This window comes from Diabrotica virgifera, chromosome 6 (assembly GCF_917563875.1).
Source record: "Diabrotica virgifera virgifera chromosome 6, PGI_DIABVI_V3a".
Classification (NCBI taxonomy): domain Eukaryota; kingdom Metazoa; phylum Arthropoda; class Insecta; order Coleoptera; family Chrysomelidae; genus Diabrotica; species Diabrotica virgifera.
In genome coordinates, this window is record NC_065448.1 from 78,896,055 (window position 1) to 78,910,561 (window position 14,507).

A 14,507-nucleotide genomic window follows, 5' to 3' on the forward strand; every position below is an offset into this window, starting at 1 on the left:
GGACATTTTGTAAACCGGTTTTTAACTAAATCACATCAAACCTCTAGCGGGGGCTGACAGAACCCAAAAAATCTTTAATGAAAATGGGGTTGAGCGATACCTTCATTATATTTCTTTACAGTACTTTTGGCATAGTGAAACCGTACAAATATTAATTAAAATTGCGTTTTTGACAATGTACCTCCACTTAAAATTAAAAATAGACCTCATATTCGTTTTCAGCACCGTCAAAAACATAAAGTAAGACCAAAATTAGCCATTCACCACCCGTGGTCAGTATCTCGAGAAATAGCGTTTTTCTTTTTGGTGTGCCGCTCGTCTATTCGCGATGTGCAAGTACTGGGAGGCGATATGAGAAACGATCGTGCGAGAATAGCGGAGAAATATTGTAACTTTCTTAAATAATTCATTGTCAATTGAAATTGTCAAATTGACGTATATTTCATATCTACTGTCAATGAAGAAGAAAAATCATATATTGCTCCACAATAGTGATATGATATAATTATTATATAAAGGTTAATGTAATTAATTGTATTTTGTTTGCATTACTGCATTTTAATAAGTAATTTTATTTACTACATACAATTGTTTACGTTTTAATAACATAACCTGAATCTTATTTTTTCTTCTTATTATTTTTTTGGACTATGGCCTTGACAATTATCCAGCAACCAGGACCATATGATTGGCCAACATAATTAAAAGTGCGAATAAAAGTGCAGAGCGAAGAAACCAGGCGTCGCTTTTCCGAACTTGCACGGCCCCAATAACGACAACATATAAATAGCACTACCATAGTTAAGTTTGAAGACCATAAGACTTTTATTTAAAAAAAATACTAGATTTGTTGTAAAATGTATATTTATAATACCCTAAATAAGGTTAATTAAAACAAAACGTTTTCGGATTAAGAAATCCATCATCAGTGTTTCTAACAGCCAACAAATAGCATGCATGAGCCACCAAAATATTTTGGGTAAAAACCCTTTAAATGTAAACAATTATGTTATGTTACATGTTAATACAAAAGTTTAAAGATGTTGCAGATATGCCTGGATATTACCCAGGGCAACACAGGACTCTTCCCACGTGGTTTGAATTTTTTTGAGGATTAAAACCTCACATATTGGATTTTATTGGCCAACTGTCAGTGAAACCCACAGTTCCCACAAACCCACAGCGAAAACCGTCAGTTCCCATGGGGTTGGAATTTTTTTGAGGATTAAAACCTCACATATTGGATTTCAATGGCCAACTGACAGTTGAGTCCTGTGTTGCCTTGGGTAATATCCAGGCATATCTGCAACATCTTTAAACTTTTGTATTAATATGTAATATAACATAATTGTTTACATCTAAAGGGTTTTTACCCAAAACATTTTGGTGGCTTAGGCTTGCTATTTTTTGGCTTTTATAAAAACTGATAATGGATTTGTTAATCCGAAAACGTTTTGTTTAATGTGACCCTTATTTAGGGTATTTTAAATATACCTTTTACAACAAATCTAGTTTTTTTATGATAAACTGTATACCATAAAGTTTGCATTCTTATACTCGTGTAAGAGTGTAGAGCTGTATTAATTGGCCTAGGGCTTTAGAGGCATTGATTTACAGGCAACTGTCTTTAAGTTCTTGAAGGTATGGTCTCCATAAGAAGCTTAATTAATAAGAATGATATTCGGTGTGCAATGCATTTTTTGTCTTCTGATAAATAGTTCACTTCAGGTTTGGATAGAGAGAAGTTGAGGTCGAACCTACTGGCACTCTTGTTTATATACTCCATATAACATTTATATATTTATAAGCAACTTATATCGATAATATTAAAAAAAAAATTGAAAAAATCTTAACACATCGAATAACCGGTTTTTGGCCCCATGCTTTTCGTTAACGAATGTGTTAGATTTTTTCACTTTTTTTATATTTGCTTTTTAGTTGATTTTTTTATAATATGTTTAATTTTAGTCACTCGTACCTAAAGAAAAGCGTTTCTTAAAAATATTTTTTTCATATTTTTTATTTTTTACTTTTTAGTCTTACACTTTTCAAACATTAAAATATATCGTCATGTTTATTAAAATATGTATAAAACATATGATGTACAAACATGAAAAGTAGTCGGAATCGGCAAAAAATTTAAAACTTCATTGTTTATTTATGAAGCATAAGGTAAACAATTAACGTAAAAAGTGAAATTATGTATAGTTCATATAATTAGCTACAATTTGTAAGTTTCAAGTTTCTTCATTGTAAAAAACAAGAGAATTTAAGAATTTTCTGTTAAAATCGTTTTTTATTTAAACAATTAATAAACAAAAAAAAATTTTATTGACTATTCGTGTATTGTTCCCGCGAATTTTTAGTCATTTGCATTGAAGAAAATGCAGTCAAATTAACGTCCAAAGATTTGACCCAAACGATTGAACTAAAGAAAAGCGTTTAAAAAGGAATAATTAGTCCAGGGTAATAAGGATTTTCTCAGGACACTCAAAGATCTAGATAGCTGATTACTTTTTTAGTTATTGTAGACCTATAGGAAGAAAACCTACTTGTTTCCTGCCTAGAGTTCGCGTCCGTTTTTTAATTATTAACAATTTAGTGCAAAAATCGCGATTTTTTCGATTTTTTGCACTCCATTCAAAAACTAAATAGTTGACATAAAATTACAAAATTAAGTTTTTTAGAATATTGAAAAACCTTCAAAATGTCGATTTTTGAAAGTTAAAAAGTTAATTTGTTGCTACGCAAACTACAAAATAAGTGAAAGTCGTTATTTGTTAATAACTTTTACTAAAACTACCTTAGAACTTTAGTGTTTCAGCCAAAGTTGGACATTGGGGTACTTAACAAACCCTCAAAATTTGAGACCGATCCATTAATTAATTTAAGATTTGAAGAGTTATTCTATTTGTTTATCCCAGAGACCTTTATTTTGCAATAAGACAGAAAATAATGAAGATGGGGCAATTCTGAGTATGCCAAATGAAAGTAGAAAACTGATACTATCAAAATGTACTAAAAAACGATAAAAAGGTTATCTAATATATAGTATTTTTACTACAAAAACGTTATTACGTAGGTCAAAATTTTTGACGTAAGAGAACTGTCAAAACATTAGAATGTGACTTTTCATTATTGCCGTATTTATAATAAACATAGCAATAATGAAAAGTCACATTCTAATGTTTTGACAGTTCTCTTACGTCAAAAATTTTGACCTACGTAATAACGTTTTTGTAGTAAAAATACTATAGTCAAAAATCCTAATGCCAAATTTGCGAAATTTTTGTAGTTTAAAAACATTTAGAATAACTTTAAAAATATTGTCTGTAGAAAAAGGCATTTTACATATTCAAAATGCTGGTATTTTACACGAATTTTTAAAAATGTAGTTTAATTGGTGACTAGTCGTGATAAGTGAAGGGGAAGCTGGGACCCGACAAGTGCACGAGTTCAAAAACTATAAAAAGCAACTCAAAACTACTATCATTTTCTATATCTCGGGATCTACTGAATATATTTTGATCGTTCTTTTTTTAATGTGTATGTATTTTTTCTGTACATTACAAATATGCAATTTGTCTTGACATTTATTAATTATTAAACAGTCTAATTTGTTTAAACAATTTTTGAAAAAATAATTTTTTCCCAAAAATCCATGATTTTAATCGTACTATCCCTATTAATCATAGAAAAAGTTAAGGTATACTTTAATAAATAAATTATTTTCAATAATTAATTATCTAACAAAAATCTTTTATTTATTGAAGTGTACTTTAACATTTTCTGTGATCATTAATGATACTATGATTAAAAAAATAGATTTTTGTAAAAAAATATTGTTTCCTACCTGTTTCCTGCCTAGAGTTCGCGTCCGTTTTTTAATTATTAACAATGTAGTGCAAAAATCGCGATTTTTTCGATTTTTTGCACTTCATTCAAAAACGAAATAGTTGACATAAAATTACAAAATTCAGTTTTTTAGAATATTGAAAGACCTTCAAAATGCCGATTTTTGAAAGTTAAAAAGTTAATTTGTTGCTACGCAAACTGCAAAATAAGTGAAAATCGTTATTTGTTAATAACTTTTACAAAAACTACCTTAGAACTTAGTGTTTCAATCAAAGTTGGCTATTGGCGTACTTAACAAACCCTCAAAATTTGAGACCGATCGATTAATTAGTTTATGAGTTATTCTAATTGTTTATCCCAGAGACCTTTATTTTGCAATAACATAAGACAGAAAATAATGAAGATGGGGCAATTCTGAGTATGCCAAATGAAAGTAGAAGAGTGATAGTATCAAAATGTATTAAAAAAAGATAAAAAAAATGTGTGTACTTTGTACGCACGTAAGAAGTTATTCTATTATATAATTTCAACGAAGTAAATATACTTAACAGGTTATTTGCATTTTATTTAAATATTAAACTAACTTTCTTATCTACCACTTTCAAAAAAATTTTATTAAAACAACCAAAAATTAAAAAAATATATGAATCGTTCAGGATTGGAACCCGCAAACTTCCAATCATTGGCCCAACGCTCTACCAACTACGCCACCGAGCTTCTAAGTGACACGAAGTTTCGGATATAATTACACAACACGGTGACAAATAGACATATAAAAATGTTATACCTACATACATAATATTTTATTATCTTACTACAGAGAAAGACAAATCCAAAAAATATAATAAATAATACATTTACTAAAAACACTAATATATTCTTTTAATGACTTATTTGTGCTGATACAGATACATACATACCTATCTTGAAAGATTAGCAACGAACTATTACTGTCTGTGTGCGCATGCGCGCAGATTTATGAAATTTTACTCTCAATCGCGCCTAAAGAAGAATAACTTCAATAATTAACTTAGTCAAAAATCCCAATGCCAAATTTTTAAAATTTTGTAGTTTATAAACATTTAGAATAACCTTAAAAATGTTGTCCGTTGAAACAATCTTTTTGTATATTCGAAAAGATAGTATTTTAACACGAATTTTCAAATAAAAAAAATTAGCCTGGGCTCATTTGGGACAAAGTTAGCCATATGTTTTTTTTAATTCACAGCTAACTTGTTTATAATAATTAAGGAATCTCATTAATGCCATTTTAAAAAATGGGATTTGTATTTTACTTAAAAAAAAATTGCGCAAACCTTATACCTTCACAGCACCCTCTACGATTTTTCAAAAATGTAGTGCAAACGATTACTAGGGGGAATCTACAAATCCAGCGAGTTAAAATACCGAAAAAGCAATTTCAAACGAATATAATTTGCTGTATCTCGGGATCAACTCAATGGATTTTGATCTTTCTTTTTTTAATTGGAATGTAATTTTTACGTACATTACAAATATGCAGTTTGTTTATAAATTTATTCATTAATAAACAGTCGAATTTGTTTAAACAATTCTTGAAAAAATATTTTTTTACAAAAATCTATTTTTTTAATCATAGTATCAATGATCACAGAAAAGGTTAAAGTACACTTTAATAAATAAATGTTTTTTATTAGATAATTATTTATTGAAGATAATTTATTTATTAAAGTATACCTTAACTTTTTCTATGATTAATAGGGATAGTACGATTAAAATAATGGATTTTTGGGAAAAAATTATTTTTTCAAAAATTGTTTAAACAAATTAGTCTGTTTATTAATTAATAAACGTCAAGACAAATTGCATATTTGTAATGTACAGAAAAAATACATACAAATTAAAACAAGAACGATCAAAATATATTCAGTAGATCCCGAGATATAGAAAATGTTAGTTTTAAGTTGCTTTTTATAGTTTTTGAACTCGTGCATTTGTCGGCTCCCAGCTTCCCCTTCACTTACCACGACTAGTCACCAATTAAACTACATTTTTAAAAATTCGTGTAAAATACCAGCTTTTCTATGTAAAATGACTTTTTCTACAGACAATATTTTTAAAGTTATTCTAAATGTTTTTAACCTACAAAATTTCACAAATTTGGCATTAGGATTTTTGACTATATTAGTGATAATCTTTTTATCGTTTTTTTGTACATTTTGATAGTATCAGTTTTCTACTGTCATTTGGCATACTCAGAATTGCCCTATCTTCATTATTTTCTGTCTTATGTTATTGCAAAATAAAGGTCTCTGGGATAAACAATTAGAATAACTCTTAAACTAATTAATGGATCGGTCTCAAATTTTGAGGGTTTGTTAAGTACCCCAATACCCAACTTTGGGTGAAAGTTCTAAGGTAGTTTTTGTAAAGGTTATTAACAAATAACGATTTTCACTTATTTTACACTTTGCGTAGCAACAAATTAACTTTTTAACTTTCAAAAATCGGCATTTTGAAGGTTTTTTAATGTTCTAAAAAATTAAATTTTGTAATTTTAGTCAACTATTTAGCTTTTGAATGGGGTGCAAAAAATCGAAAAAATCGCGATTTTTGCACTAAATTGTTAATAATTAAAAAACGGACGCGAACTCTAGGCAGGAAACAGGTAGGTTTTCTTCCTATAGGTCTACAATAACTAAAAAAGTAGTCAGCTGCCTGGATCTTTGAGTGTCCCGAACATGGTCTATTTCTAGCTTATTACCCTGGTCTAAATGTGCTGGGCAGTGTTTTGGCTGTTGATTTTACCTTGACATCTTGTTATGTGAGAAAAAGAATGGGTGTTAAATACCAGATAGCATAATCTGACTTATCTTTTTTACTATCACATATTTGGTTAGAGTGCTTTTGATGTCAAGGAAAATTGTAATAACTTCATTTTTGTTCAATTATCAAGTTACCAAATGTACCTTTAATACTCAAGATACCAAAATATGAAATTGAAAAATATAACTATTTATTTAGTAATTATTGAAAAAATCATATCAGTGTTAGTCATCAGTTGTTTGGTAGATTAAAATTTAAGATTAAAATGTATTTTTTAATAAATGATTAATTTTTATCATTTATAAATACGAAATTTAAAACATTGTAATATTTCTATGAATTCACTAATCGATTTTAATGTTTTATCCATTTAATAACTTTGTAATGCCTCTAGCTTATTATTTAAACTCTACTTGCTTAGAGAAGAGAAACCTCGGAAAAGAACTATAGGGCCATTACATCAAATTAACTTTTAAATTTAAAATTAGGTCTATGATGTGATGAGTTTTTCGCTTTTGTATACCCTGTTTTTAAACCAGGAGGAGTAAACTCAAAAGACAGATTCACATCCAATAATGTCACTAGAAAAATCAGCAAATACATCTTCTGTTTTAGTTGATCATGTCGGCCTTCGACGGTAATCCATAAATATTATATTATACTAATACGTCGCTAAAGAGTTATGAAAACAACTGTTTTTTTATAATATAAAAGCAGATTAAACATCTAAAAATTAAAGGAATAACGCAGAAAACACAAAAAATAGCCGATATAACTTAGTTAACTTATGAAATGCCAATAGTGTCAAAATTTCATAAATGTCAATAGTGTGAAAGTTTCATAACATTGGAGTAAACTTGTCTGAGGTTGGACCAATTACAAACAAGCATTAAATTTGAACTACTCCTCCTAGTTTAAAAAACAGGGTATAGTAATATTTTTTAAAGTTATCTTGTGTGAACATTTAAACGTATTTTTATAAAGTCAATTTTCATTATTGTTTCAAAATAATTTGAAGATCATTGATGTCTTCTAATAAAAAAGTTATTTATAATTTATGATAATTATTATGTTGATTGAATGTTTTTGTTATTGTTCTTATCTATCATATTGTTTTTGTTTGTTAAACTATGGTTTGTAATCTTTATATACCAATATTTTTTATGTAGCTTTTATAGCCCTACCCCGTGCTCTTGTATCAATAGTACAGTCGGAAAAATGAAAGAATACCCATGAACGAACATATAAAACACGCTGTATTTTCCTGTCACCGTGTCACAAAGAAAATTGCCCAGCGCAAGTACATGTAATAATAATTATTACATGTACTTGCGCTGGCCAATTTTTTGTGTGACACGGTGACAGAAAAATGCAGCGTGTTTTATATGTTTGTTCACGGGTATTCTTTCATTTTTTCGACTGTAATTTCTGCGGAAGCATCCCTACTTGGAGAACCTATTTGAGATAGAGTCAGCAACCGGGTTGACCTCTCTACTCTTCCCTTTATTATTTTTGTTTGTGGAGTAGGGGTCGCTCATTTCTGAGTCCTCTTTTGAGTTAAGTATATCTTTTTCGTCTTTTCATTTATTACCATGAGCTGAGACGAAATCAATGTCCATTTTATTATTATGAGTTGGGAGGAAACCAGGCGCCTATGCTGAGCCGACGCTATAATTCAATAGAGTTCGCCAGATCTCTGGATCATCGCTCAGGTATCATTTCCTCCTGTGCCATTGTATTCATTGGACAGGAAGACACAGTGGTGTCAGACTTCAGGATTGAGGAGCGCTGTAGTAGCAGCACAAATCTCACTGTGCCTACGGTACGGAAAAACAAAGTTTCGAGAAAAACGCGTTTAAAGTTGATGATTTTACGCTGAAGGATCTTTAGGATTCTTCTAGATTATGTTAAGTCGTGTAAATTGAAACTTTAGATTAGGTCTAGCTTTGCTACTTTTGCCTTATCTCCCTGGTAATAATACCCTGTATCCCTACTTAGTCTGTGGTTAGTCACCCTGCAACGACCTGGGTGCGAAAAGTTTTTTTCCCTTCCCTACTCTTGATTGTTCGATTGGATTCGTAATGGTCTTGGTGTATGGTAGGTTTGGTTAGGCGTTGATTTTAAGAAGTGTTGCTGGCTAAATAGGCGCAATTCCCAAAGACCATAAAAGAAGAAAAAATACTGCAGCGCATGCGTAGAATAGGAAAGACAGCGCACGTACCGACCGCGCAGTATTCAAATCTCAACTCCGGTAATAATGCTCGAATTTACTTCAAATTTGATACGAATACTCTTGCAGTACTATTAGTCCGGGATTCCAGGCCCATTTTTACCATTTATTACTATTATAACATAACAAGTTTATTAAATTTATTTAATTACATAACAAGCTAATTTTTCGTGAGTAGCTTCAGTTTGACGAGACGCATAACTTTAGTCCTTACAACAATTTTTGTTTGTGGTAGCCAACAGGGATAGCAGGGGTGAAATATGTTGATTTGACGGCTCTCAAATTACTAACTGGATTTTTTGTTAATTTTCAAGATAATTATCTCAATTAGCCGACATTGTCCTACAAAATGCAAGGTCTTATCAAAGAGTCCCCCTTTCCAACATTAACGAGGCCATGAAAAATAATTACTAACCATCTGATTTTTTTCTGTTGATTGATTAATATTTTTTATATAATTTAACTCCCACATTGTCCTACAAATTGCGTAGTGCATTATATGTAGTAAAAATTTGTAAAAAGCTGTAGTAAAAATACCTGATGTAAAAATAATTACTATAGTCGGTTCGCTAAACTCAGACACAACTGGCTAGTGATTTTAGTAAGTAATTTTGCCAATTTGGTAAAATTGGCAAAAAGCAATTACTAAATAGTTAATAATTACTAAATAGTCAGTAATTTTGCCAATTTTGGCAAAATTGGCCAAAAACAAAAAAAATACCTACTAAAATCGCCCTACAATGAGACGCCCAACAATTTCCTGTGCGAAAATTTTCGTTTGTGGTAGCTAACAGGGGTAGCAGGGATGAAGTATGTTAATTTAACGATTCTCAAAAATTTATTACCAACTTTTTTTTTGTTATTCTGAAGATAGTAATAATCATCTAAATTAGGCGAAAAAATATTTGTCTTACAAAAACCAAGCTTTTGTCAAAGTGTCCCCCCTTTTCAATATATATCATGAACGAGGTCATGAAAAATAATTACTAACCACTTGATTTTTTTTCTGTTGATTAGTTAATATTTATATAATTTAACACCCACGTTGTCCTACAAATTGCATGGTTCGTTATTCCGGCCTCCAATTAATTACATATTTTAAATTCATGAAATTACAAATCAATTTATTTTCTGCTATTAGAGCTGAGTTACACTGGTATAAGTACGCATGCGCACGGCTTTGTTTACAGTTTGTTAGCAACAAATATAGACGCATAATATGCCTTTTCATCACATTTTTTGTACGCATGACAATTCTTGTCGGACTAGCGATTCAAACCTGTTTTTTGTAGGACATTGTTTTATTTGGATGAAACGTGCAATTATCTATCACGTAATATCTTTGTCCTACGTTACTAATGAAAAAAATGGTCTTGTGGTATTAACAACTTTTGAACGTAGGACCAGGACAACGTACACAATTTGTAGGACAATGTGGGCGTTAAATTATATAAATATTAACTAACCAACAAAAAAAAATCAGGTGGTTAGTAGTCATTTCTCATGACTTCGTTAATGATACATGTTGGAAAGGGGGGGACTCTTTGATAAAACCTTGCATTTTGTAGAACAAATGCAGCATCGCTTTAAGCATCACTTATTTATTAATATCTTGACAAAGTTATCTTTGTCCCCTCGAGAACTGTTTTTCTTTTGTTATAAACCAGCGCTATAATTTATTTATAAAATTGGCGATTACAACAGAATTAAAGTGGCGCATTTTCCCATCTCACGTGTTTGGGAAGATCACTCGAGCATACTTTAGGTTAATCCGATGAATTTTTAAACGTACGTTATTATGTGAGAAATACATAAAATATCTTCAAATACGAAGTCAAATTAAAAGAGCTGCTTTACATTATAAAGAACATGAGTACAACAATAAATGTTCAAAAAATTTTGATCCGTGATATTTGAAACATTAAAAACATTTTATTAGGATTGAGCAGGCGGTAAATCGTCGAACACACTGTATAAAAGGCAATGGGAATTTTAAACTTAACTTTGTGCTTCCTTAATTATTATTTCACATAAAAAATCACAATGCTCTCCAAATTACGTTCATGTCAAAAACTGCTAAAATGCATTGAATATTATATTAAAGACACACATATACAGGGCGTTTCATTAATAATTGAAAATATTTTAACTGCAGATTCCTGGGCTAAAAATATTGCGGTATAACCCAATTCACCTAGTCCGAAAATGCTTTCTAAGGAAGCTAGAGCTCTTTGAAGATAACGTCTTGTATTAATTAGATTTTTTTAAATACCTTCAGAACGCTTATATTTAGAAAAACGAAAACTGGTATATTATCTTCCAGGGATAAATCGATTCCGTCAATTGCAAATTTCTAGTACTGGTCATAGACGTTTGTTTTGGGTAGGGCAACGGGTATTTTATCGCATGACTTTTTTGTCTTTAACTGTTTAAACATTTTTGACACTGAATTATTAAATTACGATGTATTCTAGTACTAAACGGTACTCTCGCTTTAAGTCGGTAGGATACATACACCGTTTTCTAGAAAGATCGATTTGAAAATTTTTCATTTTTTCAATGTGAAAAAAATTTTCAAAAAGAACGGTGTATTTTACCGACTGATAACTCTTAATACTTGAAATACCTGATAATTTAATAATCTAATGTCAAAAATGCTATGTGATTAAAGTAACCGTTGACCTAACCATAACGGACGCGTATGACCGGTACTAGAAATTCGCAATGGATGAATCAATTCAGCTCTGGAAGATAAATAAACGTACCAGTTTTCATTTTTTCTAAATACTTAGTTTTTCAAATTCATTTTTCAAAAATCGATTTTTTGAAAATCCATCTTTATCCATCAAATGAATAAAGAAACTACTATTCTATGAGAAGAATACATAAAGTCGAATTTGCGAAAAATGGACATGTGTTGTTTTTCAAATAAACGCTTCAAATAATTTTGTAACCATGGATATTTTCTAGTATAATGTGTTATATTATCGTTGGAAAGAGAAGATTTCAGAGAATAATTTTCAATCATAACCCAAATAAACTTAAAAAATTCAATTTTTGGACTTTGGCTTCCCTTAAAAGTTAAAGCCGAAAATGACCTACCCAAAATGGACCCTATGACCGGTACTATAAATTCGCAATTTATGGAGTCGATTTATCTTTGGAAGATAAATAGACGTACCAGTTTTAGTTGTTCTAAATAGAAGCGTTCTAGAGGTATTTAAAAAAACTAATTAAAATATGCTATCTTCAAAGAGTTCTAGCTCTCTTAGGAAGCATTTTCGGACTAGGTGATTTGGGTTAAACCGTAATATTTTGAGCCCAAGGATCTACAGTTAAAATATTTAAAATTATTAATGAAACACCCTGTATATTACATTTATATAGTTTTTTAATACCTTATAATTGTTATTTTACACCTATATTGTAATTAAATAAATACCCCATAAATATATAAACAGCTACCATAACCTACATAAGGAACACAACTTTTTACTAGACCAAACAATAGAGGTTTAAATTAAATTTTAATTTGTGAAAAGTGTGTCAATGTTCTTACGTCTACTGTGTATAACACAAGCCAAAAATAAACATTAAAAGGTAGCCTTATTTCCTTTAAAAAATAGAAGCGAGTGCACTATTGTTTTTATTCTGTGTAAATTAAGTGACATAATACATGATTCAAATCGATTTTACGTAATTCTGAATATACTGTGAGTAATGAAAGGTTACGGAACGAATATTGTCAATTAATACACGGTAGTGGTGCACAATAGTGCATAAATTATTTCCAAGTTTATTAACACGATATATTTTTTCATTTTATATAGCACATAACTAGTAACTAGCCTACACCCTTTTTACTACAAAAACACACTTACGTCATTCAAGATTTCTGACGTCAGTAAGTAGTGGTGCACAATTATACCGGGGCTGATCTGTGAAAAAACGTCTATTTTTGGATGTACGAGGTGCCATTCGGATTTTTGCAGATAAAGTTAGGTGACAACTTCAACAATAAAAAAAATTAAAATATTTAGAAATTTCGAAAAACATCGATTTTTTCTACGTTCTTTACTCATAACTTTAAAACGATTCATTTTGGAACAAAGTCGTAGGGAAATAAAATAAAGATAATTGAATTTTGTATGATAAACGACTGGTTAAAAATATCTTAAATTATTACCCTTTCTGCAAAATAGCAATAAATACAAAATAAGGGAGCAAAATAAGCCTGTTTTTATTTAACGTTTTTCAACCACTTTCGTTGCACTTAGTAATTTTTGTAATTCGCTTAGAAAATTCTTACAACATACTTAAATGGTTCACCAAATTAAATCAAAATCGACCTGATAGATTTTGCAGAATAATTTTGCAATCTAAATTTTTTTAAAGTTCAATTTTTTTTGAAAACTTTCTGAATTTAGAAGTTTTTTTTTACATATTTTACCTAAGATTTTTTTACATATAAAGAGGTTCTCTACCTATCTAATACATTTTACAGAATTAAAATAGGATTATTTAAGCGGCCTCAGCACTGTTTTAAAGTTATAAACAATTTTTTGGCTTATAAAAAAATACAGTGAGGACGTTTGAGTTGACATAAATTAATTTTTTTTTCGAGAATAGGCGTCTCTGGAAATAAATCCCGAAACAAGTCGATTTTTATTTTTAAATTCTATTTCTTTGGTATATATATATATCATACTAGTGACGTCATCCATCTGGCCGTGATGACGTAATCGATGATTTTTTTAAATGAGAATAGGTGCCGTGTGAGAGCTCAATCGAAAGGCTATTCAATTTTGTATTCACTAATATAAACATTAACATAATTATTTATACAGGGTTTGAATTTAAAAAAAATTGAATTAAATTAATTCCAATATTTAGATTACGTCATCACACCTAGATGGATGACGTCACTAGTATGATATTTATGCCAAAAAATTATAATTTAAAAATAAAAATCGATCTGTTTCGGGATTCATCTCCAGAGTCGCCCATTCTCACGAAAAAGAATTTATTCCCACTCAAATGTCCTCACTGTATTTTGTTTATAAGCCAAAACATTGTTTATAATTTTAAAACAGTGCTGAGGCCGCTTAAATAATCCGATTTTAATTCTGTAAGGTGCATTAGATATTAATAGTAATTAGATAGATGTAAAAAAATTAGCAAACTTCTAAATGGTCTAATTTTTGTTCAGAAAGTTTTTAAAAAATTTGAACTTTTTTAAAAAAATTTAGATTGCAAAATTATTATGCAAAATCTATTAGGTCGATTTTAATGAAATTTGGTGGACGGTTTAAGTATGTCGTAAGAATTTTCTAAGCGAATTATGTATGAAGCTTCTAAGTGCAACCAAAGTGATTGAAAAACATTGAATAAAAACAGGATTTTTTGTCCCCTTATTTTCTATTTATTGCTATTTTGCAGAAAGGGTAATAATTTAAGACATTTTAAACCAGTCGTATATTATACAAAATTCAATTATCTTTATTTTCTTTTCCTACGACTTTGTTCCAAAATGAATCGTTTTAAAGATATAAGCAATGAAAGTAGAAAAACTCGATATTTTTCGAAATTTTTAAATATTTAAATTTTCTTATTAATG

At 29.7% G+C, this 14,507-nt stretch overlaps 1 protein-coding gene across 4 annotated transcripts in view; it reads left to right on the forward strand.

Annotated features, from left to right (window-relative positions):
* The window catches only part of LOC114335728 (E3 ubiquitin-protein ligase HECTD1), a 228,659-nt gene that overhangs the window by 38,944 nt on the left and 175,208 nt on the right, over nt 1-14,507 (forward strand). The window lies entirely within an intron of this gene.